Source organism: Zonotrichia albicollis, chromosome Z (assembly GCF_047830755.1).
Source record: "Zonotrichia albicollis isolate bZonAlb1 chromosome Z, bZonAlb1.hap1, whole genome shotgun sequence".
In the NCBI taxonomy this organism is placed as follows: domain Eukaryota; kingdom Metazoa; phylum Chordata; class Aves; order Passeriformes; family Passerellidae; genus Zonotrichia; species Zonotrichia albicollis.
The window spans coordinates 19198343-19225504 of NC_133860.1; the positions used below are offsets into that span (position 1 = coordinate 19198343).

At 39.9% G+C, this 27162-nt stretch overlaps 1 protein-coding gene across 1 annotated transcript in view; it reads left to right on the forward strand.

The window, feature by feature from the left end:
* Window positions 1–27162, forward strand: part of OSMR (oncostatin M receptor) — a 116243-nt gene that overhangs the window by 44642 nt on the left and 44439 nt on the right. Inside the window, exons 4-5 of the mRNA XM_014268294.3 lie at window positions 1795–1997; window positions 6859–6911. The gene's annotated coding sequence lies outside the window, so the exon portion shown is untranslated. The remainder of the gene's footprint in view (window positions 1–1794; window positions 1998–6858; window positions 6912–27162) is intronic.

The window sequence follows — 27162 nt, forward strand, 5'->3', positions numbered from 1 at the left end:
CATGTGGGTTAATTGGAGGGTGGAGTGGGTGTTATGAAGTCCCAGTACACCAAAGTCTGCACTTACTGCTCAACAAACACAGCAGTGCAATGTTTTTGAATGCTCTTTTGCCAGTAAGTGTGACACTCAGGATGCCATAGCTCAGCAGGGAGGCTGAATTTATATTCTTTTCCTTATATGTAGCTGATGGCTGTCTTGCAAATTACGGGAAATGTGGCACTTTCCTTTAAAAGCAAAAATGAAAATGGGCTTTTTGTCAGAAGAGACGTACTAGAACTCCCATTAATCTCACTTTCTTGGCACTAAAAAGCAGAGTTCAAACACCCTGCAACCTCTACTGATAGCTAATAACTTGGCTTTCTCAGAGCTGAGAATAAAAAAAGTAGAATTCTTACCAGAAAAATCAATGTGGCTCCTCCTCTTAATTGTATCTTCCATGGAGTGCATATATTGAATGCAAAGATTTGCACACTATTTTGACAGCACTCCACTACGTAAAAAGCAGTGGATACTGCAACTGCAGTATCTACTGCTGAGTAGAAGAGTATTTTCTTGTGTTCTGCAGGTTCCTAGAGCATCTCCACTGCTACTTACATGATTGCTCAGTTGTTGAACATTAGACATTCACAATGAGTGCTTGCAAAACTGATCCAATGACATAAAAATCTTACAGTCCCACTGCTGAACTGTTCCTAATTACTTTTGCATTTACTTTACCACAAAATCATGTCAGTTAACCTTAAAAATGTATGTATGTTCCAACAGTGTAGGAAGACAAACGATACCAATAATTATTTATGATTCATGTGGGATGCTTAGCTTTGCAGCATTAACTCAGCATTCTTAATACACACATAATTGTTTAAAAAATAGTCACATCAAAGGATAACGATGGTCACAGATTAGAACAAGAAGAAATGTAAATGCCAGCAACTACTTCCATAAAAATCAAGTGATTGGAAGTTCACAGGAAAAAAAACCTAATCGTCAAACTGATGGGAAGGTAGATCAATCAAAGCAAAATCAATACAGCCTGGAAATCTGAGCATTTTATCACTCATTCTTCTAGCCTTACTTGACAATTAAGTAAAAACAGTTTTTTGATAGTCATGCATGATTTCTAATATGTCCCATGACTCATGGGATAAACATCAATTTATAACTCTGGCTTCAATTTTGCTAGCCCTTCACGTAGGAAGAGGTCTGACAATTACCAGTGGGACAATGTCTTTCAATTCGGAATGGCCCAAAAAAGCGTTGCATGCCCAGAATATGAAATCCACTGATTTGTCTTTGTGGTGACTTGTCAGTCCTGTTAGCTGGGGATAAACTGCATTTGCTGAACAGTACTAATAACAGCTCAAACAAAGAACTGACTCCTGTATGAACCTACACACATTTACCATGCTCTCACCTAGGTATTGAACCACAGGTATCTACTTGGTATGCAATCACATAATTACAGGATGGTTTACATTGGAAGAAATCTTAGAGACCATACAATTCTAACTGTATAGTCTAATCCCTGGCATCCCTATAGCCATGGGCAGGGATGCCTCCCACTAGACCTGCTGCCCAAAGCTCTATCCATCCTGGCCTTCAACAGTTCCAGACATGAGGCAACCACAAACTTCTCTGGGCAGCCTGTTCCAGAGCCTCATCACTCTCAGTAAAGAGAGTGATCATTTCTTCCTAATGATTAACCTAAACCTGGCTTCTCTCAACTTAAGGCCATTCCATCTTGTCCTATCACTACATATCCTTCTAAAAAGTCCCTCTCCAACTTTCTTACAGGCTCCCTTCAGGTACTGGAAAGTGCTCTAAGGCCTCCCCAGAGCCTTGTCTTCCCCAGGCTGAACAACTCCAGCTCTCCCAGCTTGTCTTCAAGGAGAGGTGCTCCAGCCCTCTGATCATCTCCTTGCCTTCCTCTGGACCAACTACAAGAAGTCCACATTCCTTCTGCACTGGGGAGCCCAGAGCTGCCTGCAGTGCTGCAGGTGGGTCTCACAGAGCAGAGCAGAGCAGAGGGGCAGAATCCCCTCCAACAGCTGCTGCCCACGGGGCTCTGCATGCCCACTGTACAGTTTGCTTTTTGGGCTGTGAGTGCACAGGGCTGGCTCATGCGTAGCTTATCCCCAAAGTCCCTCTTGGCTGGGTTGTTCTCAATCCTTTCCCCATGCAACGTGTGTTTGCCTTTGGGATAACCCTGATCCAGGTGCAGAATCTGGCACTTGGCTGTGTTGAAGGTCAGGTGCTTTGCAGCAGACCATGTCTCAAGTCTGTCTAGGCCTAAGTCTTGAACTAAAGGCAGCTACAAATATGATAAATTATCAGAAATAAAATCTGTGGCAATTGTATAAAAACATTAACATCCCTGGCCCATACCCTGTTCAGCCTCTCCACACTACACAATCCACCCTTTCAGTAAGATCCACTGCCTCCCTGCCACTGGTCCTTTAGGTGGGCGTGCAGATTCCCATCACAGTCACTGGTCACGGGGTCTTTCTGAAGAAGCAACATGTGCACCTCTTCTTCTCTTGATCTGGATTTAGGAATGCTCATGGCACAGTGTGGAATCCTTTCAGCCTCCCAGCTGTCATCTCTGAAGCTTGAGGGGATGGCTTATTTAGAGCCACGCTCTGGAAATCGCACTGTGGCACGAGCTGCCCAAGTAGATCCCAGCTGCTCCGTGGGAGCCATGGAACTGGGCTGGTTCTCTTCTCCAGAAGACGCACTGGGGCTGTTCAGATGGTCACAGAATGATTCCACATCTGGAATATATCCCATAAATTTGAAAGAACCAAAATTGTTTTCCCTTGCTTTTATGCTGCTGTGGTGCGTTGTGTATCCTCTTTCCAGTTTATACTGAACAGCCCTACCTGACTGCTCTATTGCTTGGTTTTTGTAAAAAATTATGCAAATACCTGTATCATTACCTCACCCTCCCTCTGTAACTGGGTTTTGAAGATTTCTCCCTTTGCCAGACTTGCCTAAAAATATAGTCATGTTGGTGCAAGCTAAATTTTGAAAACTTGCCTTATTATCAGACCTCTCTTTCTTCTAAACACCTGTACACTTTAACATAAATGTCAAGGAAAAACTAAACCTAATGCATAGTTCACTTGTTTTGTGTACTTTTTACTTTATTTATCTATACAAAGTTCATAATTTCTTTTGCATGTTCAAGAAATAAACATTTCCTTGTTTCTGCGCCTGCAAATAAGATATACATATGCTTGTATAACTGATTTCTTTTGTAAAAGCAATTATTCCCCCATCAAATTCAATGATCTCCACTGAAAAATGAGGAAAAAAAATTGAAAACAGGCTTTGCAATATTTGGAAATAAATGGTGCTTTCATTATGTAAAAGCATTAGGGCATCTCCAATGTATTCCAGATATAACAATTTATAGTAAATGAGATTATTATTGCTGGGAAAAGAAGCACTTAATGTCAGTTTTCTGTGGGAAAAATCAAAACAGACTAATCCAATAGGGGCGCTCAGAAACATGCAGCAAATATTTAAAAGCTTCAAAGATCCAAAACAACAAGGGAAAAACACATGCTGAGGAAGTAACTTGGAACGGGATGCTTCTATTCATCCTTATCATAGGGAGGTAGCCTTGCTGTCCTGAAAATAAGAATAGGAAGCCTATTTTATCATTGTGTTCTTCCAACTAACACCAACTTGTCTAAAGTAGCTCTACCAGCACAATTGTGGAGTAATGCAGTGTTAAGTCAAGCCTGGATACAGGGACCTGAAATAGAAATTGTTGAGCATTGAGAAGATGTGAATTGCTGCCTGAAAATCTCACAGACCTCTGTGGCTCGCATGAGCAAAGCAGTCATGTCAGAATGAATTTGGCTCAACACACTGCTACAGCAATCAGCTAGTAATGGCTCACCTTCCAAAGACAGCAATACTACAAAATTAGTAATCAGCCATACAGCCACATAGCTGAACTGTTAAAAATCCAAAATGAACCTTGAAAATGAGAAATACGTGGATAATATTCCCTAGATATGCATTCAAGGAATGCATCAGATGTTGATCTGTATTCCTTGCCATTTTTGCTTTCAAAGTATGACAGTCTCCTTCTCCCACAGAAGCCTCCATGCCCTGCCAAATGGCTCAGCTTAAGTCAAATGGGATAAAGGCATTTGGAACTGCAAGATCACTAGTGCAAAACAATCTGTCACATGGACATTGAGGGACAGTCCCTACCCATTACAAAGTACATTCCACCTGAACTCAGTCCCATCTTGTGCTCTCACCTGCTCTGCTTTGGCTGTCACAAGATGGCTCATGAGGCACAGTGGCGGCTCAGGAGATTTATCTCAAAAAACTACAGATCTGTTATCAAGTCTCACATATCTGATATCCATGCTTCCTTGCCACTGCTCCTCTCTCTCACCTACTGAAACACCATAAGGAAACTTTTCTGGCTTTGATGTTTCATATGCCTGTTAATGCAGAAAAACTGATTAAAGCAAAGCACATGGAGAAATTCTGAATGACCACTCTAGATGTTTTTAAAGTTTATATGGTGTAAAGATCAATTCTGATGTTAGGATTAGTGTATAAAATGACTCAGCATAACTGTTTGCAGTTTGAAGAATTTTTTGCACTTTCCATGCAATAAGGGTTTGAGCTAATTAATCCTCATTAAAATGCCAACTTGAAGACAACAAAGTTAAGAGACAGAGATATTAAAGCTAAAATGCAATGCAAACATTTGTTTACCAGCTAAATGGCCTCACTGACCGTAGGAATGTGTTTGAAATCTTCTTAGGTGCCTAACAACTGAGTATCTTCTACACTTGCAGCCAAGTTTCTGAAGACATTTAAAGAGCTCACTAAATTTTAATTATGAAGTATGAATTAGACGACACAGATAAAAAACCTGACACTAGGAAATTCATGGAAGACCCCATGGTGAGGACTGTGAGCACACCAATAGATCTTGGAAGCTCTGACCAGCATCCCCTGGGACTCCACCCTTTGCCCACATGGAGGAACTCTCTGCAGGCTCAGACCTGGCCCCGTCATTCCCTGGCTGAGCTCTGTTGCTAGCACACCTGCCTTCAGCCCCACCTCCTAAAGGCCTCTTGGGGCAATGCCACAGCCTAGTTAAGTCCTTTGCCTCATCCCATCTCCTGCTGCTCCTGACAGCACTCCCTGGATGGTTCCTGGGCTGCACCACCTCCTCCCCAGGTGCGGAGCTGCTGTGGAACATTCTGCCCAGCTGTTGTGGTTGGCTTGTCTTGGCTTTCTTACCTTGAAAAGTGGTCTGCTCCTGGAACTCCTTTACACTAAAGACAGAGGCAGATTTTATGAGTTCTTCCTCTACTAGAATGAGTGTATGTAAGATCAAACACAAAACTAGTGGTGTTTTTTTTTTTAAATAAATGCTTGCACATTTCTCTTCAATGCATTTGGTCAAAATGCAATCTCAACATCTGCATTGTAAAAACAGAGAAATGTCCTGAAGTTCTCTGGTACACACTGAATCTTACTAGAAGGCAGAACTTGTCCAGAATAGCATGTAATCTGATGTAAATTGTTAAATGAATAAGGTGGGTGTCACTGATAAAAAGAGCTCAGTTCTGAAGACCTGTGATTTGTCTTCCCCATATGTTTGTTTTTGTTTGGTTTTTTTTTCCATTAAACAGATCTGATAAAAGCTTTGGAAACATGCAGGCATTAATATATAATGAGAAAATACTGTGTTGATTATGCAGTTGAGAAGAAAATCAAGATAGCAGGTAGAAAGAGCACTTAGAGGGGAAAAGAAAAAGCAAAACATGGTCAGAAAAAGGTGAAGGCAGTAAGTAAATTAATAGAATCTTCCACAAATGAACAAAGTCAGGATCCAATTTGGCAGGTGGTGGTGGTTGTGGAGATTAATGCTGTATGTCAACACTTTCTGCCCTATCCTTCACAGCATGCAGAGCAATTCCATTGAAATTCAATTAAGGAAGAAAACCACATGATTAAGAAACACGGACACAGTTACTGCAAAATATGCAAATTGCGCTGCAATTTTTAAAGACATAAAAGGTAAAAAACCTACAGAGAAAAACTCATGGAGGGAAATTAGTCCAAACACCATTAGAAGTACATTTTCAGCTGAAAGCATGAGGGAATTCAGCTGCAGAACTTTTATTAAGCTTAATTGGTGTCATGGTGTAAAGTCCCTGTGCATCAAGTTGCTAATGCACTCTATGAAGAATGGCTTTATGCTTCTCTAGGTGCATTGAGATAGAGAGTGAAAACAGTCATTTCACTGCATTATAGGCTCTGAACACCTAAATTCTTCTTTCTTAAGCATATACTATTATTGTCAGTTTTGACCTACATGATAGCAAATGCCATTTGCAGTAGAAAAAAATAATTTGTATGTTGCTAACCACTCTGAACCAGGAAATGAGCCAATTCCTTTCTTTTTTTTTTACTCAAGGGATTGGTTTTGCCTCTTTTCTTAACGCTCATGAATTCTAGTAATGTTCTCACTATGAACATGTGGAATAAGAGCTCAGCTGAATGCTTCAAATTAGGCCCCAGTTTGTCTAGCTAAGTTCAATATGCTGACATGTGTGCTGTGACAACGCAGGGGGTGAGTGATTTACTGGCACCAGAAGATGCCAGTGGAAAAAAATGCTCCCAAGTTAGCATTCCATTTCATTCTCCGCAGCAAATTGATGACGTGTTGGAAAGCACTGACAGGGTTGTAGATTTAGAAAAAGAGGCATCTGAAGCCATTTACAGGGTGAATATATTTTGCACCTTCAATATTTCTTGTTTTTCTCAGATTACATGTCTATCTTTATCCTGACTGTCTTCTATCTTTTGTAGGAATGAAATGACCACTGAGAAGATGAATGAGAAAGTGTGAATATTTGTTATATGTATGTATGATATGTAGTACTTTCAGCAAAAACATCTTCTCGTCTTAAATGCTTATGTATTTCTTGTTCTTCTTTCTAATTGAATATTTATTTTTAAAGAGATGAGAAATCAACTTTTATGAGACAAGTTATACTGCAAAATGTACCATTTCAATGACAGATTATATGGTTACAAGAATTTATGTGTGCAGAGTTAACATTTCCATTGTCACAAAAAATACATTCAGATTTTTGAAAACAGGGAAATGAAAGAACTGACATGTGTTTAAAAACATGTGGCTTGTTCTAGCCAGTAGGGAGAGTCTGAAATGATGGAGTTAAATTCAGTGCGAAACTGAGTTGTCTGAAAATGGCGCTTATCACAGCTTGTCAGGACTTGCTTGAATCAGGATTATGATGAGAGATACTCTGGAAGACCAGCTTTCTTTTCAGGAGAAATTTTTTTGCCTCTATAGCTCTAATTTAGGAAAAGTTACTTATTAAGAACAGTTATCAACCATTACTTAAAAGTTCCTACATTGCCCATGTTATGTGACTCAGGCCCTCTTCCTGAGTAACCTACTATAGGAGTTTAATGGAAATAGAAGTTTACAAGGAAGTAGTATAGAAGACAACTGACACAGAGAAGAATGAGTAAAGTTTTACTGATAGTTTATTCTGTGGAGCAAGGTATCCTTTTCAGAACAGCTGAAAGATGTAGCTTTATCCAGTGCCCTATAGGTGTGTCAGGGCACAGGTTGAGTGGAGGCCTCAGGATGACTCTGTCAAGGCTTCATTAGTTTGAGCCTGGCTAAGTTTTAACGTTTTTGGGATGTTAATGATAAACTATGCGTATAAACGTGTTTTAAAGTAGAAAATATCTTACCGAGACAAGATTATATATTAACAAGGTTTAGAAGCATCCTAATTATCGTGGTGTTGGATTCAGGCTTTCACTCCATCAGCGTAGGGTTTCTGACATACAACCAGTTCCATGCAGCTGCTCAGGTTCATAAATAACCCACTCTTTCCACCATCTCTGAGTTCTGGTTGGGGTGTGCTTACTGATTTTTCTCATCAGCTTCCCAGTCTCTCTGGATCCATTCATTCTGCTAAGTGACACAAGGGCAGGGACTGTTCCCATACCCTGTGCCAAATGGCAGGGTTCACACTACACAGAGCTGGCTCTGGGTCTCCTTTGTGTTCCATGTGGTGATTATGCAGCTCTACTTTTTTTTTTCTTTTTTTTTGGTGTTTTATTTTTTTTTTCTCTCAGTTCAAGTTGTCTAAGAATAGAAAAAGGGCTGTGTTCAAGGCTAGGGATTCTACATATGAATGCCTATTGGGAATAGCCTGGGAATAGCCTGGCATGCACCATACTCAGGCAGTATTTCAGAGGGTGCTAGCTGACACAGGCCAAAACTGTACCAGCAGCTAAGCTCCTCTCCTTTTAGAAATTTAGAAATTTCTACTTTTAGAAATTTAGAATCAGAAACACAACATTCATTACTCCTTTCTGCCTGTTCCACTCCATAATGTGCAAAGGGCTAATGTGCAAAGGGCTCTTTGCCCATCTTTCTGTCCTGCTCCTGTCAGGCACATCCTGGTGCCCTCCAAGAAAGGAGGGCATTGAATGGCCCTTTTCTGGCCATGAAAAGCAGATGTCCTCTCTGTTACTTGACCTGCTTCTCTCAGAGGAAGGCACAGAAAGTTATAGTAAATTGCAACCCTTATAGGGCTGAAGAAAGACGGAAGAATATTAGAGTGGCTGTCAGGCACAGGCTCAGGAACGCATTAAGCAGCCAAAGGCCAACAACAAGGACAGGGAACCCAGCAGCAGGTCACACTGTTCAAGTTCTTGGGAGGTATCTGTTACTGTTCCCTGTCAGAGACAGGACACTGGGCAGGAGGTTTTGCCAGAGCTCAGCAGGCTTGTCAGCGTGACAGCTCTCATTAAGTGACTGCAGTAATGATGATGTGACCCTCAAGAGAGGAGGAGGAAGGGGAAAAGATATTCTTCATCTTGTCCATCATGTGGGTTTTGGGTAGAAGAATGAGCAAAGAGGTTCTCTGTCTTGGGAAACCTTGGCTCCTCATTCCACCTAATCAATATCAAATCTAAGCATAATCTTATTATCAAGCACATTATAAGGATTTTCATGTGTTTGTAAACACTGGCCTCCAAGGAGGAAAAAGGTTTTTAATTATATGAATGTTGTAATCTTAAAGCCTACATTAAAATATTATTTCTAGCTGTTTTGCATATAGATGACTCAGTTTTAGAAAATCGTACCCTTTTCGCAGACAATCCCTACCCAAAGGCAAAACACATGACAGAAATTACCTGTTATAATTTTTCATTTGCATACACTCATGCAATGATTCTATGATATTTACTTGGTACTGGGGCACAGCAAAATGGGCATAAAATTATCTTTCAGTGTTTAATAATACATGCATTTATTTTTATGCAGAGACAGTTTACCTTTTCTCCACTCGATATATTTTAAAATATTGTCACTTTAAAAAAACCACCAAACCATGAGATCTACCCAAAGTGATAGATTAATATCAACTTATTATAATTTTGCCAGTACAGGCATGAGGCAATCTACACCAGAGAAAGCTGAGCTTTTTATTCTTCCTGGGTAGCTGTAGCTTTTTAGCTGCATAACATTGGGCTGTACATATCATAAGTAAAACCTGTGGCTGACACGGCCCATGAAGCTCATACATAATATGGGAACTTATCTCAATGTACAATTTACTTTGGAAAAAGTCAGAGACTGTTCTTATTGCAAACCCTCTGAAAGAAGAAAGGAAGCACTCTGTGTTTGAGAAAGCCACCTCAAGACATTTGTAGGCCTGGCAGGTGACTTTCCCTTTGCTATTGACAGACGGAGGCATGCCAGGACACGTGGTGTGGAGTATTTCCTTGCAAAGCAGGGTCCACACATGGCACAGGGGAGAAGAGCCTGACTGCAGCTGGTCAGTGTGCCTCTGGCAAGGCTCTTGCATTCCAAAGGACATGATATGAGGTACAGATTAATTCTCCCTTCTTGCCTTGGCTCTAGCACTGCAGAATGACCATTACTCTGCTCAGGGCCACATGTGCTGAGTGCTTTGAGTAGAGGAGTAAAAAATCAGACCAACCAGCTGCATCTTGCCTGTGGAGCAGGAGAGAGCCTGTTGTGCTAAGCTCGTTCCTGTGAGAATCTGTTGTATAAAACACGTGTGTATTTCTGTTGTTGGGAGAGAGACAAGAGGATAGAATGTGTCTGTGATGAGACTGGATAGCAGAGTACACCAGAGTACATTCTGCAGAATACACCAAAAATGGAAGAAATTATGGCTAGGTCTTAAAAAAATATTTTGGCAACTCAGTCTCAAGGTCTTCTGTATTTTTTAGAATGTAGTCATGCATCCAAGGCTACATCTTAAATTGCTTTTGTGCATTTTAAGAGTCTAGAAGCAAATGCCACTGTCCTTTCGATTTACTTTTCCTCTTCTCTCTTTGATAAACACTGTTATAGAGGTTCTTTATATTTTAGAACTACCAGCTGCAAAAAAGGTAAAAGGAATTGCCCTTAACCTTTTCCTTGAACTTTTCACCTAAAATTCTTAACAGGGCTAGTGTTTAGGGAGGAATAAAAATCAAAGGCGATAACCCCAAAGAGTATAGACAAGCATTTGCCAAATATTATGCCTAACTATCTCCAGCACCTCCAGTTTCCTTGCTCTTGCCCCCAGATTATCTTAACCAGAGGTCTCCTAGTGTGCCAGCTATTTACTTCCCTAAGAAGATATGCAGGAGAGAGCCAACTGATAACACAGTACAAGCCACTTGTCAGCCCAGAACAAGAACAACATTTCTAAATACTTTGTTATTAATAACATTGGTTACCTGGCTGTTATAAGAAATGCAGAGGTCATACCATGTTCAAACATGACTTTTCATCAGAGCAAGATATAAACTTCAAGTTAAAAGTTGTCAATGTTTCTAAGAACTAGAAACCAATTGATTTATCATTGTCCTTTCTCTTTGAAGCAAAGATCTTAAATGATACTGACTGATAAGAAAGAAAACTAGCAATATAAAATTGTTTAATTTATGTTATTGTATACCTTCTTTTACTTTTGTCAAAAGTTTACCACTTAAGGAGCATTGCTACAACATTCTGGTTTGTTCCTAGTTTTGGCAAAACACCACCTCCATTCCTGAAAGTAAAATAAGGAGAAAACAGATCATATCAGATTTAAAAATTTATTTCAAAACCCTCAAGATTTAGACTAAGTCCTGCAATATGATAAAGGGACAATCTGAGAATGTTAGACCTTGTGTTGCTTGCATGCAAATCTGTCCAGATTTGGCCGAATCAGAAACGAACAGAAATACCATTTACAGGAAAATGTAGGAACACTTGAGCTAAGTCTGAACACAATGCAGCGCCATGCAAATATGGTTATTTGGGTCCCAATCCAGTGTCTCTGAGAGGCACTGCACTGTATTTACACCCTATATTGATGCCTACATTTCTGCACAATCAAAGTAAAGCGAGCAAGCACCATCTGGTTGTGCGCGTTCAAGCATTTCCCCAACCCGAGCTGGCAGACAGCCTTCGTCTTAAGCAGCAAGTCATGCCATTGATCTAAAAAGTTTCATAAACGTGAATCATCAGATCAGAAGGAAAATAGATTGTGCAGGAGAAGACTGCAGCGAACAGCTAAGAGGCCTATTTCTTCCTACCAAAACACTAACAAGTAGTGATAAGCAGGCTGTCAATTCTGTGCGCTTGTAATGTTGCTTTACTATAGAATTAGACAGCTCCTTGCTTCCCTGATTGCTCTGCTCCCTGTGAATCTCTACACATTTGTACCAGCTGCCCTTGCCTGGGCTTAGACCAGCCCTGATTAAAGTAGTTGTATGTTTGTTTATCACACACATCCTGAGAATCAGGAAAAACCTTACAAACTGCAGTCAGTGATACAGTGTGATGAACAGTTGTCAATGTTTTACAGGGTTTCTTCTGACTAGCTTATCTGCTTTGAATCTCTTGGCAATAAATGCTAGCAAAACAGACTCAAGAGATGTAAACGTGAGGAATGAAACAAAACAGTAAGCTGCTTTTATCGCAGGAGTCCTAAAATTGCAAAACTCTGCCACAATTCTCCTCAAATATGGGATGCTGAAAAAGGTTAAAAGAGAAAAAGCCCCATTATTCTGTGCAAAATGTTCAATGCAAATCTCTAAAATCAAGCAGCCCTAAAGATTAAGAGAGGTCCTTCATAAACAGATACTAAAATACACAGCCTTGTGTTGTATTTTCAGTATTTCACTAGAGGTACTACAGAAACTACTGAAATCACTGCCAGAATAAAGCATGAGTCCATCTAGGTCTTCTCCTTGCCTATCTACAGTATCCATGTCACTTGGTAATTCTAGTCTAATTCATATTTAGTTTAATTGATGAGGCTTCAATTTTATCTTGGGCAGCTTAAACTGGAGACAGATTACCTAATGCTCCTACCACATTGTCTCTGTTGTTGTAACTCATACCCACTTCTTCCTGTCTTCTCTGCAACATTGTATTCCTTTCCTTTTTTTTCCTGCAAATTTGAAGCTGTACCACTCTTTCCCACAGTCTTTCCTCTTCCAGACTAAACAACTGCCTTTTCTTCCATCTTTCCAAACAGGTCATGTTTCAGACCTTCTGACCTGTAACTTTTCTGCAGTACTAATCACTCAAGGACATTATTCCCTGAAATGATGCAACTCAGCTATACCAAAGTTAGGCAGGCTGCCCGGTGGAGGCAGCAAATCATTAGGTTAAAACCATGCTCCTGTGTTGCTGATTCCTCATCCTCAGCTTGCCAGTTTGTTTTAATCATCTGTTGGATGTCATCATAAACTTCTCAATCCTCTTCCCAATACATCTGAGCAGCTCAAAGAGCAGCCATGCCACACACACCTCCTACTGGGAATTTCCGTGGCCCTTTGGATAGATATCTAATAGCATTCAGAGTTTCAGCCCTTTGCAGGCTTGACAGGTGCCTGACCTCATACGCTGTTTGTGCAAAACCACTCAGCAGCACTCAGGTGGAACGCCTGATCAAAGGACCTGGGGTTTTATATAATTTCTCCCTGGCATCTTTCCAGCTCTCTAGGAGAAGAGTTGAACCTCCCTGTTGTGGTCTGACAAGTACAGCAGCTTTTTCTGAAATCCTCGTTGTTTCCCATACTAGCACACTGACATTTTCTTTATGGATAGAGACCAGAGCTGACCACTGCTAGGAGTGCTGGGTAGCTCTAGCTAGACATGAAATGAGTTCCAAAGGGTGGAGGAGGGGTAAGAGAAACACAGCTTTATGAAGATGAAACACAGGTAGTGCGGCATTATAACAAAAGTAGTGGCTTTGTGGAGGGTGCTGAGTTTAGCCTTTTGGCTGCTGTAATGGAACAAATTGGTAGAAACTGTGTGAACAAAGTAGAACCAGGCAGCAGACACGTAGGGGATGTACATTTCAAACATCACCTTCTGATTCATGTACTTTAGGCTGTCTGTGTATCTGGAAAACGGGAAAGCTACTCTTGACTGCAGTGGTGGATGACTTTGAGGTCACTGTAAGAGTAGGTAGGTAGAAAGTATTTTCATCTCCGTTGCGCAGGTGAGAACTGCTTGTGCTCTTCCACAATCCAGTACAGATCTGCTATACAAGGCCTAATAAAACTGATCCAAGACAGTCAGCTTCTTTTCCTTACCACTCAGTTGCACTGGAACATTTTCTAGAGGAAAGCCAGGCCAAAGGAAAAGAACATGTTATTAAACATTAAAACAGTGTTTGCTTTCACTCACAGTGGCTGGAACAATTCTTCCCCAGGAGACTTTCCCACAAGATCTGTTCTCTCTTAAAATGCTCACTTACTCATTACTTTTGCTTCCTTTGTCTTGGAATTTCTAAGCAAGTGATTACTTTAAAGTTTTCAGAAAATATTTTTCTTTTTCTAAAGGGGATGTCACTTGGACCCTCTGACTTGGTTTTCTGTTAATCCAGATGCAGAACAAACTTGTATAAAATTCTAGTTATCCTAAAAACAAATGAGGATGTTTCTATAGGGTGGCTGCACCACGTTAAACATATTAACTCTATTTCGTAAGGTTTCTGCGCAGCAGAAAATACCCGTGGTTTTATGGGTGGTTCTGATCTCCTCCAGAAAGAGCAACAACCTGTGTGCCTTGATTTTCCCAGAAAAAAAGAAATGGTGTTGCTCTAGATGTCTTGTAAGCAAACCTTGTCCTAGCTTCCCTATGTGACAGCTCTGACAACCTTTTTTGAGAACAATACTGTATGTTTGGGATGCCTGAAGGTTCATGCCTTTGGAGGGAGGGATATACTAATCAAATTGAAGCAATTTGGAAAAACTGTTTCATTCTCTGAAACTTCTGAAGCTTTCTGAAGATGTTTAAGGGCAAGACAGAATTTGCTACTGGTGTTCTAAGCATGCTCTGATTCTCTTGGTTATGGTCAAAAGTGCTAAATTTAATGTTTGAGTGGGGACAAGGAATTGTGCTGAAGTACATTCCACCTGGGAAAAAAAGCAGGAGTCAGAAATAGATCAGGAATCAAGTAGAATTGAAAACTAGTGCTGGAAACTGTTGAAATCTAATGTACATATTTACTTCTAAACAAATAATAGATAATGAACAAACAACAACAATAATAACAACACATGGAAATATTTCAGGGTTAGCTTTTATTTTCACCATGTATCTTGATGCTCTTTTGCTTCTCACAGTCTATAGGAAAAGGATCTTTGAATGTCTGAGAATCAACCCTTTTGTCTTTACCTCTTGTGTAGAAAAAAAGCAAGAAATATGATTTATGGAGAACATGAGGACAAGGAAATGAAACCTGTGTTAGTAGTGATAGGACTTGGAGCCATGAAATAACTCTCTGCAGGAGTTGTCAGAAGCCTTCAACTGTTCCTAGGCATTCTCTGGCACACAGAGAGGCCTTTAGGGATAAAAGCTATGCAAGTGCCTACATGCAATGTAGGAGGACATGGATTTAATTATAGCTCTTCCTCAAATCTGTATGCAGGCTAGCATTCCAAGCATTAGCTGGTCTGTGTTTTCCCTCTTATCCTCTGCTAGCGTGTAAAGCAAAATTCAAGAGAACACAGAACAGTCTCTGATGTGTGTGTCTCCCTGGAGCGAAGCATTATGAGCTCCAAACTTTTCTAAAAAGAAGTCCTTTAAATAAAGCCATCTCTCATCCAAAGAGGAGGAGCTTTGTTTCCTCAATGTGGCCAATTTTCTGGGGTGAGCCAGTTAATGTTAGTGCCAGAGCAGTGAGAAAAGGAGGGGGTACCTGTGCTTATCATCTGTAGTTCAGTATGCTGCAACAGTACTTGGAGAACTCCTGATTTTCTACAGCCAAAAAGTGCTCCAAGAGATAAGCATCATTATTTGATGTTTCTGCCAACCTCTTCCACTTTTCAAAGGCACTATGTAGAGGCTTGCTCTAGTTGTGCTCTAACATGGGATCAGGGCTGTCATTCTGGAACAGAGTGCTCAAAAGTACTTAAGATTTGTCTAATTATACTTCAGATGTTTGAAAGATGGAAGTGGTATTTATCTCTAAACTTTGCATTATGAAACTACCGTTTGGCAAATTAAAAGCCCTCCTTCCCTCATCAAACATTTACAGAGAATTAAGGCGGTGTCATTTCACTATGTCAAGAGAAGCGTTACTGTTAGTCATGGCAGTGAAAAATGGATTTTTAAAAATCTGGAAAATAGAGACACAGAATTGGTCTTTATCCCAGCAACTTAAATAATAAGCTGAAATCTTAGGGTTTTTGAAAGGTAAGCTGCATGACAAACTCTTGGTGTTCAACCAACTCAGATCATAAAATCATAGAAATAGAGAATGATAGAATGGCCTGGGTTGGAAGGAGCCATAAAGACCCTCTTATCCCAACATTTCCAGCATGAAAAGGGAATCTTCCACTAGACTACATTATTTAGAGCCCCATCCAACCTGACCTTGAGTACCTCAAGGTTTGTGAAGTCCACAACTTCTCTTGGCAACATGCTCCAGCTCCTCATCATGCTCACATTAAAGATTTTCTTCCAAACACCTAATGTAAACCTATTCTCCTTCAGTTTAAAACCATTACTCCTTGTCCTGTCACTACATTCCCTTGCAAAAAGTCCCTCTGCAGCTCTATTGTGACCCCTCTGGTAGGGGTAGTCAGGTACTGGAAGGTGCTGTGAGGTCTTCTGTGAGCCTTTGTTTCTCCAGGATGAACTACCCTATGGTCTCAGCCTTTCCTCACAGGAGAGGTGCTTCAGCCCCCTGATCATCTCTATGGCCTCCTCTGGACTTGCTCTGGAAGGTCCATGGCCTTCCTCATGCTGTGGGCCCCACAGATGGATGCAGGGCTCCAGGTGGGTGTCACCAGAGTAGAGGGATAGAATCCCCTGTCTCAGCCTGCTGGCCACACTGCTCTGGATGGCTTTCTGGGCTGTGCATGTGGCTGAGTCATATTGAGGTTTTGTTCCACAAACACCCCTTGAACCTTCTCCCCAGAGCTAATCTCAATCCATTCTCCACCCAGACTGTTTCTGCTTGGAATTGTTCCAACCCAGGTGCACGACCTGGAAACTGGCTGTGTTGAACTTTGTACAGATCCACCCCTCGAGGCTGTCCAGGTCCCTTTGGACAGGATCCCCTCTCTTCAGTGTAGTCACCACACCCCACAGCTCAGTGTCATCAGTGAACTTGCTGAGGGTGCCCTCCATCCCACAGTCCATGTCCCTGGCAAATTTGTTAAACAGTGTCCTAACACTGATCCCTAAGGGGCACCACCAGTCTTCACTTAGATATTAAGCTGTTGACTGTAACTCTTTGAGTGTTACCATCCGGCCAATTTTTTACAAAGTGGCCCATCCATCAAACCCACGTCTCTCCACCTTAGACACAGGCATGTCGTGCCAGACAGTGTCAAATGCCTTGCACAAGTGCAGGTAGAGGATGTCTCTTACCCTGCCTTATCCACCACTGCTGCAGACCCTGACCAAATTAGTCAGGCACATTTTGCCCTTACTGAAGCCATGTTAACATGGTGATTGGCTGTCAACAGTAACCTCTTTGTTTTCCATTTGCCTTAGCACAGTTTTCAGGAGAATCTCCTCCATGATCTTACCAGCCACTGGTAAGACTGACTGGCCTGTAGTTCCCTGGGTGTTACTTGTTTCCCTTATTAAAAATAGGGAATTATCCAATGTTTGACTGGACTGCCACAACTTCTCAAATATGATGGTTGACTCCTCAATAACTTCTCCAGGACTCATGGATGGGTGTCATCATGGACTTGTGCACCTTCAAGTTCATGAACCTAGCCATGTCCTACAGCAGGCAGGTCTTCATTTTCCCACTTCTTGCTCAAGGATGGCAGTCATGGTCTTGAATACGTGTTTTTCGTCCTGGCAGAATATCACAAGAATGGACTGAATCTCAAGAAACATTATGTGAGAAGACAGAAAGCATTTGTAAGACATCATCCCAAAAGAAAAGGCACTGTTCAGCTCTAGAACAACATTAAATATAGACTCCTAAATTTTTTTTAACTTCAGTGATTGATATAGCCAGGCTGGTACAGCATTCTGCAGTTATGCTCAGAAAGTCAGACTTCAGAAATAATTCACGTGGATATTTCTTCAATATGCTTAACAGGACTATGGAACTATTGAAAGCCTACAAAAATCCCATGTGCATGTCAAGTAGTAGCTCTATCCATAAAATATACCACTGAAACAAATTGGAAAAAATTTTGTGATGCTGTAACATCCTCGCTGATGACATAAACACCTCCCATTTATCATCAATGGATATGGATTTTATTAACTTGTAGAAAGACAAGCATCTTCAGTAGAAAGACAAGTATCTTCAAAGGTCCTCAAATCTTAAAATATCACACAGACATTTCAAGAAAACTTTTGATCCTATGTTTAAAGCCTGAACTCCACCTTCCCTAACCAGATGGGAAAATAAATTATATTTCTGCACTGAATTAGTCCCTTCAAAGCCAGTCATGACTAGCTCAGAAACAGCTGAGGGATTTCAGCAGGTCCCATGGCTATAACCCTCCCTTCCCTTCTCTCTCTGGTCTTCTTGAGAAAATCTAGTAAAGCTCCCCCACATTTACCAGATTGGGTTTTGGATTGGTTTTTTTGTTTGGTTTATTTTTTTCCTGAAGGCTACTCTATAATACTTATCCTCAAATGCTCAATCAATCCTGAGACAGAACAATAGTGTAATTTTATACTGAAAGCTTAAATTGAAATATTATCCCCTTGTGAAAGGCTGGTCTAAAGCATAAACCACTAGCTGGCTGTGCCCAAAAGGCTGTATCACATTTACTCTCGTTCACAACTTTTAGACTGTTGCCACTATCTCAATCCTCAAGTAAGGCAGCCACAGATTTGAACAAAAGACCAAGGAAAGGATCATTTTCTTCAACACCTAATAAATTTGACACAATTAAAGGGAAATTTTGTGTTTGTGGACAGGAAATCTTTCGCTTCCAGATGCCAAAGCTAAACGATGAGGCATTGTACTAACTGCAAAAGTAAAATACTACTCACTATTACTTCCAGGCTAGCTTTGGTACTAGAACTAAGGTATTGTATCTTCTGGATCATATTTCCCTGTTTTGCTTGGCGTATTATATCTTGTTCAATACTCTTCAAAATACACTACCTTCAGAGAATATCAGTAGGATTGGCTGTTTTAAGCAGCTTTGATTCACTGCACATTGGCTGAGCTTCTGAAGGTCTGAAGGGTGGCTGGTTTACTGACATTCAATTAATACTCACTGAAAGTGACGGATGTCCTATTTACAGAGTAGCCTAAAACTAAGAGGCTGTGTCAGGGACTTCACCAATCTTAGGCAAAAACATATTTGGAAATCCCCCTTTTTCTACCCCAGTTTTTGGCTATATATGTATGGTACAAGCACATGGCTCCCAGGTCCTGGAGAAGCCACACACCCCTAAACCAGTAATTTTTCAAAGTATACTTCTTCCCCTTTCCCAAGGTAACCACTGGAAGTTTTACCATCTTTCTCCATCCTCACTTTCTAACTACCTGTAGAGAGATCTGTTCCTGATATGAGGCGGTGTTTTTAGCTATGTTAAGATCCTGCCAGGATTTTGACTATCCCATCCCATCCCATCCCATCCCATCCCATCCCATCCCATCCCATCCCATCCCATCCCATTCCATCCCATCCCGTCTCACCCTGTCCTGTCCCGCTCTGTCTCATGCATTTCTTCCACCAGCTCCCTTTTCGACGTGCACAGTTTGCAGTTCACCAGTATGGGAAAGCTTTTCAAGGGACAAGAAATCACCCATAGCTGTGTTCTTATTTTACTGCTGAAAACGATATTTAATTGCCAGCAATGCATAACTAATGCAGCTATAAAAAACAGCACTGAATTCTGTTTTCCCCTCATATATCATTGATAAAGCTGTCAGCTAAAGCTTTTCTTTTTTACTTTGGTCCCTGGAGAGCATGACTGACCTAGAAGGAACTTAGTTGGCTTTTAGAAATACTGGTATGTTTGAAGTCATGATGAAGGACAGATGGAATTGAAATCCCACAGAGCTCTTTTTAGAAGGAGTTTTCTAATGACAGCTGGATTTTGGCCAAGCCATTGTCTCTGTTTCTGAATGTTGACAGCACCAACACTAAGCAAGTACCTATATCTGGTCAGATGACAATCTCAGTCTCAAGAACAAAAGCAAATAAATTGTTCCAGCATCCAAAAAAAAAAAAAAAAGGAAAAACACAGGTTGTTTAGGTAGTTATTACTCCTTTCTAAAAGCAGTTTTTGTTCTTCATTTCAGTAGAAAAAAAATATTAGAAAAAATAAGACTGCATTACTGCATTAGAAGGAAAGTATTCAGGGAAAAGGGAATGTGCTTAGCAGGTAAACACAAATAATCTCTTCTATAAAGAAATATGTTTCTTCGTAGAAATATAAAAACATAATAATAATATAAATTATTAGAAATTATTGCAATATATTATAGAAATATAAAAACCACAAATCTATTCTTGTAAAGAAATGCTATAAGGGAAGATGAGAGTACATCTCCTTTTTCAACAGTTATTGACAGACATTTGAACACTCCCTTTCCCTCTGCCTTCAGAAGCAAGCAACAAGATTTGGCTTTTGGGTCACTCAACATTAAAATATTTATTTTTATTTTTGTAATCACAAGCATTCTTAATCTCTTCAAATTTGAATGGCTCCTTCTTTGGAGCTATTTTCTCTCCTCTTACCTACCACTGACTGCACTCCTGCTTCCAGTCCTTGTACATTTTTCAGGCCTCCTCTCCTCTCTATGCTTTCTTATTAGAATGCAAAGAATAAACTCACTTGCTGTCAACTCCAATTTCAATTATGCCACATTTTGGTTTTTTTCTTTGAACAATCTTCTCATATTTATTTTCCTTCAATTCGGACTTTTCCCAAAGACTACATTACAGAAAAAGCAGAAGATAGGGTTAGGAAATGTTAGGATCTATGCTGCTGCCTCAGAGTTTTTTTGGCTCTTTGTCCTCTGCTTGAGCCTTTTGTGTTAATCTTGAAGAGTGTGCTGGTTCCTTGAAATCCTTGAATACAAACTGAGAGATTCAGGACCACTCTCAGAGGGACTGTGAAACATCTTTTGTCAGTATACTTGTATAAACTTTATTGTCACAAATTATTTAGATGCTCTGAGTGTTGCAATAGATTTTTCAAAAACCTTTGAACACCTTTGAACCTCCTGGTTCGCTCTTTGGAAGATCAGAATGTTTTTGTAGTTCCACAGAAAGTTTGTAGCCATTTAAAGGTGTGCCCACAATATTTTTTCCCAACTTTGTCAATAAATAGGGGGAAAAAAAATCCTTCACCTAATATCTTGAGAAAAACCAGAACTATGGCACAGTCTGAGCAGCTCCAGTTAACAGTGAACTGAATGGTGCTCCTTGCTCAAGAGTGAACTGGCAAGGCCACAGCAAAGGGGCTCCATCAATGAGTTTATCCTTGTGACACAGTTTAGCTGCTGGAATGGGCATTTCTGCTCTGTCACCAAAACAAATTAACCTCTGGTATAAACGTCATTATTCTTTAATCTAATACTGCAAGAGACCTAAACATTCAGAGCTGGATGATGACGTGCCCTTCCAAATAAACTGTTTTACTACACCAGAGAGAGAACTTGACCTCTGGTCAGAGAAGAGGCCCAGGAAAATGTAAAGTGTGAGGACTTCAGATCAATCAATAACTTTCCTTACAACCTGTACTAAATAATTTGATCTCTTTTCCAGTGACTTCAACACCTAAAAAACAAATGGCTAAAGTTTGACATTTAGATAATTTCTTCTTCCACACTGTGGCTGATCAAATGTAGCAAAGGTTCTCAGGTATAAAGAAAAAAATTAACTTGGAAATTTCTAATAGTAATGAGCAGGCGGCTATTTATCAGGACAAAATAAACATATCTCATGCTGAGTAGAACACAAGTCTACATGTCCCTAACACAGATGGCCAGTGAAGGAATGCTGACAAAACAGAGCTTCCAGACACATTCATCAGCTGCAAACTAAATGTCAGGTGTTGCCACAAAACCTACCATCAGTGCTTTTCTGACATGGCATCAATGTTATTTTCCAAGAAACAGGTCACATAGACATAAATGCAGAGATTTTGTAGGTAAGGACTGTGTTACAAAAAAAGTCTTATCTACAAAGATTAAACTAAGAGAGGAAAGCAACTTGCTCAGGGTCATGTAAGAAAGGCAAGCCATATCTGCAAATCAGAATCGAAGCAAATCCAAAACCACTCAGTCCTTACATACAACACTGATTACTCCCTCTGTCCATAAGAAAACACAGCGAGAAGGAAATCAAAATACCAGCAAAAGGATGACGTAAATCAGACCATATTTGCTTATTTAAATATCAGAAAGGTATTGGGCATAGTAGTCAGCATTCAAAGATACATTAAAAAATGGATTTCTTTGATTAATAAACAGCATAATTACACCACAGATAGATTCATGCTGCATACTAAATTGCATTCTTTTCTTACTTTTTGTATATTATATATATTTATTAAGACCTAGGGAAATAGAAAGTTTAAGTAATGCAGACTGCCAAAGAAAGCTTATATCTCTATGACCAAACACCCCCAAAAGTGTGAAAGAAGCTCTTTTAGAATAAAGATACAAAAACCCCTCCTGTTTCTGGGAAAAATGGAAAATACACAGGAGAGCCTTTGTGTATTTTTACACCAGGATGTGGAAGTTACATGACTCTACATACCACGCCAGTCTTGCATGTTATACAGGAAAAATCTCCCTAATTAATCTGCCTAATACTCTAAAATTAGAAATAAACTTAAAATCCATTTTTTTACAAAAAACATTTTAAAAAGTGAATGCCGACAATATAATTTAGAAAATAGCCTACATTTTGCCTCCTTCAAAAAATGAAAAATTTCCTATATGATCCTTCCATTTCTTTCAGAAAAAAAAAAAAAGGAGAAAAAAAGAAAGAAAACAAAATTTTTGGTGCCGGTATGTTTCCACTTCAGTCACTGAAGTCCTGTTTTCTAGTCCTGAGTCTCCTGCCTGAGTGCCCACATGCTGCCCTTCAGGAGTGCCCACTCATGACGGGCTCATGAGTACTACTGCAAACACAGGAAGTTTACTCCTGCTACTGTAGTGTCCAAGGCCCAAAAGACTTTCCTTTTTCTATAAAAATCTCAGACCTACTTTTTAAAACAGATTCTAAGTGGTTCATAACACCATAAGTCATTTCTACAGATGGCAACTGGGGTGAGTGGCTAGCAGAAGGATTTTGTGACTAATTGAAAGCAGATCACAGGAGTGTCAGCTAAGTTTATGTTCTTGAGATTTGCCGTTCTAAAGGCAGCCTGTGGTTACAATAAGGGGCACTTCAAAAAGGCAGGCTGCATTTCTTGAATCAAGGCATTGACTCATGCTGAAAAAACCTCCTTTCTTAGCTCAGTCTCAGAAGAGACGGCAATGGTGTGGTGTTTATGCAAGAAATCCTGCATCTTTGTGATTGCACAGCATGCTTAGAAAGAAAAGCAAGATCAGTAGTTATAAAGCTGCCATCAGAACTGGACTGTGAGAATACTTTGCCTCACTGAGATCTCAGATCTGACACACAAGTTCTAACATTACATCCACCTGTCCTGCAAGTGCTCCAAAAAGAGAGCTCCAGGTACTACAATGAAGAGAAACAGTCTTAAAAAAAAAAAATCAACATTTTCAAAGCCATTTTCCAAGCATAAAGATGGGACCATTTAAAAACAGGACAAAACTGGGTCTATGCCACATACAACTTTAAGAACTTAAGCAGCCTCTCCCAGTTCTATTCTCCATAAGTTCCACCACAATTATCCTCTGATCCAGCATCATCTGAGGACGAAAAGAGAGGCTGCAACCTCTTTCTTGCGCTCAAGATAGATGACAGCAAATGTGTCTTTCACTTCTGCAAGTGGGCGTTCTATTTCTGGCTTTCCCATCTGCCTGTGACTGGAGCCTATAATGAAAAATTGTGGAAAAATTCTGCCTACTGCTGCCCTCTATATGAAACTGCAATTTCATCACAAAACTGAAATTCTAAATTTGTGCGGATCATCAAAGATCCTCTGTGAAAGTGTGAAATACAAGAGTTACTGAGGAAACACTATGGCAGAGGGCAAGGCATTAATTCCTGTCTGTTCTTTATTCTTGTGTGAATGTACTGCATTGCATTTTTCTTATATAAAAATGATAGGATGCACCATCCCTATCACACTGAAATAAAGATGTAGATACAACTGCAGGACATCTTGGTCCAATGCACTCAGAATTCCTGCTGAGACTAGACAAATTTTGATGAGTCTGCAGTGTACACAAGTGTCATGCAAAATCTTTTGGCAGCACTGATCTTCTCTCTTAATGTTTTCAGCTGAGAACCGGTCATATCCTGTAGCATCCTCCACTCACACATGCACACACTGATAAAGATGAGACATGACATTTGTGCTGGGGACTTCAACTGCAGATGAAAAATTCAACCATTTCTGGAAGGCCTTACCATTCTAATTTCTCAGAAGACTTGCAGGTGACCCCACTCAACTTCCTTCAGCTCTACTCTAGGAAATAAACTGATCCAATGCTTCCCGCTTTAGCTTGTGATTCTTAAGTGCTTGCAGTGCTGATTTGTGGAGACAGAGCTGTGGTTATTAAAGTTCAAATTAATGTCTTACTTGATTTGCACAACCAAGATGCCCTCTGTATAGGTTTTATTTTCTCTTGAAGAAAGCTGACTGGTCTAGATGTCTAGATCACTTTCATTCCTTGTTACCAAGTAGACCCTGTGGCAAAGCACAATATGGCCATTGGAAAACTCTGCTTGCCTTCTCACTGCATCTCTGTGTTTGTGTGCTACAAAGAAAAAAATAAAATGTTCCTTTCAGTGTAGCATCTCTAATCTCAGATAGTACAATCAGGCTATTGTTGGTAAGGTTTGACTGTGGGCAATTTTTGTTTGTACTTGAGATTGTAATTCCAGGCAGATCCTGACTTCCCTGTGCTTTATAATGTTCCAAAAGTCTTCTGAAAAATGCAAACATGAGTGCCTTGTTTCAGTATACTTCTTGAAAGTCCTTCTAGTCCAAACTTCCAGCAGGAACTGATACATTTGTTAAGCACCAAGAAGGGCAGAGATACCACAGAATACAAAGAGCAATGAAGAATGGGAAAAAGGAATCAAGTACTGTGCAAGATAAAAGTCTGTATTTAAGAAACTGAATATACATGACAAAGGATATAAAGGAAATTCTTCATTGCTCACATGCTAAAGCAGCAACTGCAGGTGACTGAAACATGAAACCACCCTGTAACTGGTAAGAATTGTGGGAAAGACTTGTGGAAAGGAATTGTGGAAAAGATCAATGACTGGAAATCCTGAAATCTTGAACCTCCATATGAATCTGCACTAATACAATCTCCTACAAGGTAGTGAAGGTCCACAAGAGTGCTCATCTAGACAATTATAATGAAACACTTGGTAAGCATTCAACTTACTAAAGAACTGTTACAATGTTTAGGCATACATCCTCTGTTATAAGATGTCTGCTGAATGGCGTCTGCAGATGCAGAGAAATAATTTTTATAATTTCTAAAAAGATTGCACCAAACTGCTTTTGTCAGTTTTCCAGGACTGCATGCTATCTCACGTTTTCAGAAATAATTTTAATTTTAAAATAAACAGAAGTTTTTTGGACAGCACAAAATTAAGGGTGTGACAAGTGAAAAGGAAGGTAAGCAGATAACACCAAATCATTTGGGTGAGGTGAAGTCCTTCATACTAGAAACTTAAGTGGGTTTAGATGAACAAAAGGAGGCAAAAGTGTCCTACAACAAATTTGGAAAGGGCATGGAGCCATGTGGACAAGGAACTCACTAGAAATGTCAATGATACAGCAACAGAACAGTAAAGGAGGAGGAAGGATTCAAATAGAGAGAAGTGGTCATAGCACTGCTTACTAATTGTAAAATGTAAAGATCTCTGTCCAAATAATTAAATTCTAGAGTCTGGACAAGGCCAGGGAGGAAAGTTTCTTAGGTGCTGACATGAGACTCAGCAGTCTTTTTAGAGGAGTTTTAGCTAGCTGTGTAAAATGATGAGATCACTGTCCAAATAATTAAATTCTACAGCCTACATTTTCAGGAGATTTTGAGGAATGGAATGAAAGGTATCTCAAAAAGGTCTTTGGTGATGGAAATACCAGAAGTACCATGATGGAGCTATTACACTATCATGGGGTGTAATATTCACCATTCAAAGGATCCACTGACATTTTACTCCCAAAGGATTTGGTGGGCCTGAATACCCCTGGTAGTAATAGCAACTTAATGATTCACTCACACTCTGCTAACCTGAAGGGGATTTAAATGACGCAGGAAAAACAACACAGACAAGAACTTTTTATACCCTTACATTGTGAGTGGTGATTGTGACAAGTAAAGAAAACTATAGCCAAAATACAAATCATATATCTGTGAAGCACAGACCACACAAAGTTGTGAAATTTAAGAGGTCTTAACCCATTAGGTCATACTGATTTTGAAGTCTGAATATAATCCAGAAGATTAAAAAATTTCTAAATATAATGTATCTCCTTTTCATTGTTACTTCTAAAACCCTAGATGTTGTTGTCACTGTTTGCTGGTTTTGTAACATCTTTTTTTTCTCCTGTCTCTCATCCATGGTTTCCTCCGTACACAACATTCACAAAACCACACTCCATTCTCAGTACTACAAGGTGAGAATCCACCATGAGGTAAGCCACTTGGCAAATCTCATGGTATCTCTCAAGGCATTTCATTACTGCACATTACCACAAAGAAAACGTGCAGCTCTGTGCAACCACAACAGAGTTATCATGATCCTTTGATCTTTTCCTATGAGTCAAAATTAACCAAACCCAGGGCAACCACAGAGTCTTCAAAGTATGTATAAAGATTCACTAGATGCTCAAAAGATTAATAATGACAACCAGCTACACAGGAAAGAAATAACTGGTCTCTCACCATTCCTGTTCTGCCCACATAGGATGTTTGGTATTGCTACATGATGAGATTTGATGGGGTCAAAAAAGAAAAACTGGTACCATCAAGCTGTTATTCACGTATTCTCATGTCAGATTTATACATCCTTGAGAAAACTTTCTGGGTGAACAGAATTGGTGAGAAAGCAGGTGTGATGTCATTATGGTCAAAACCAGTAGATAACACAAATTTGCTGAAGGAATACTTTCCTTTTATGCGGATTGATCTAATGAAGTTTTTATTTTTTTATTCTTGGATAATGACTCAAAAGCATGAGTAAGCAACAAAAATATTTGTTATACGAAACCTATCGCTTGCAAAGATGTATAAAGGAATTTACATGAATTTGAGGGGAATTCTTGATTTCTTCTCTGTGACTGCTAAGAATAAATTTTTAAACATGTGAAGTTATAAGCTGGTAATTAGCAGAATATTCAATGTCTGGGACAGAAGACAGAAGTTTCACTGCTTCACCGTGGATGAGTAAGGATGCACAAAGGATTGCTCTAATTGATCAGAAAATGACATAGCACAGCAAAGAATAGGAGAAAGATGTTGAGGGAAAGTGAGAAAAGGGCATGAC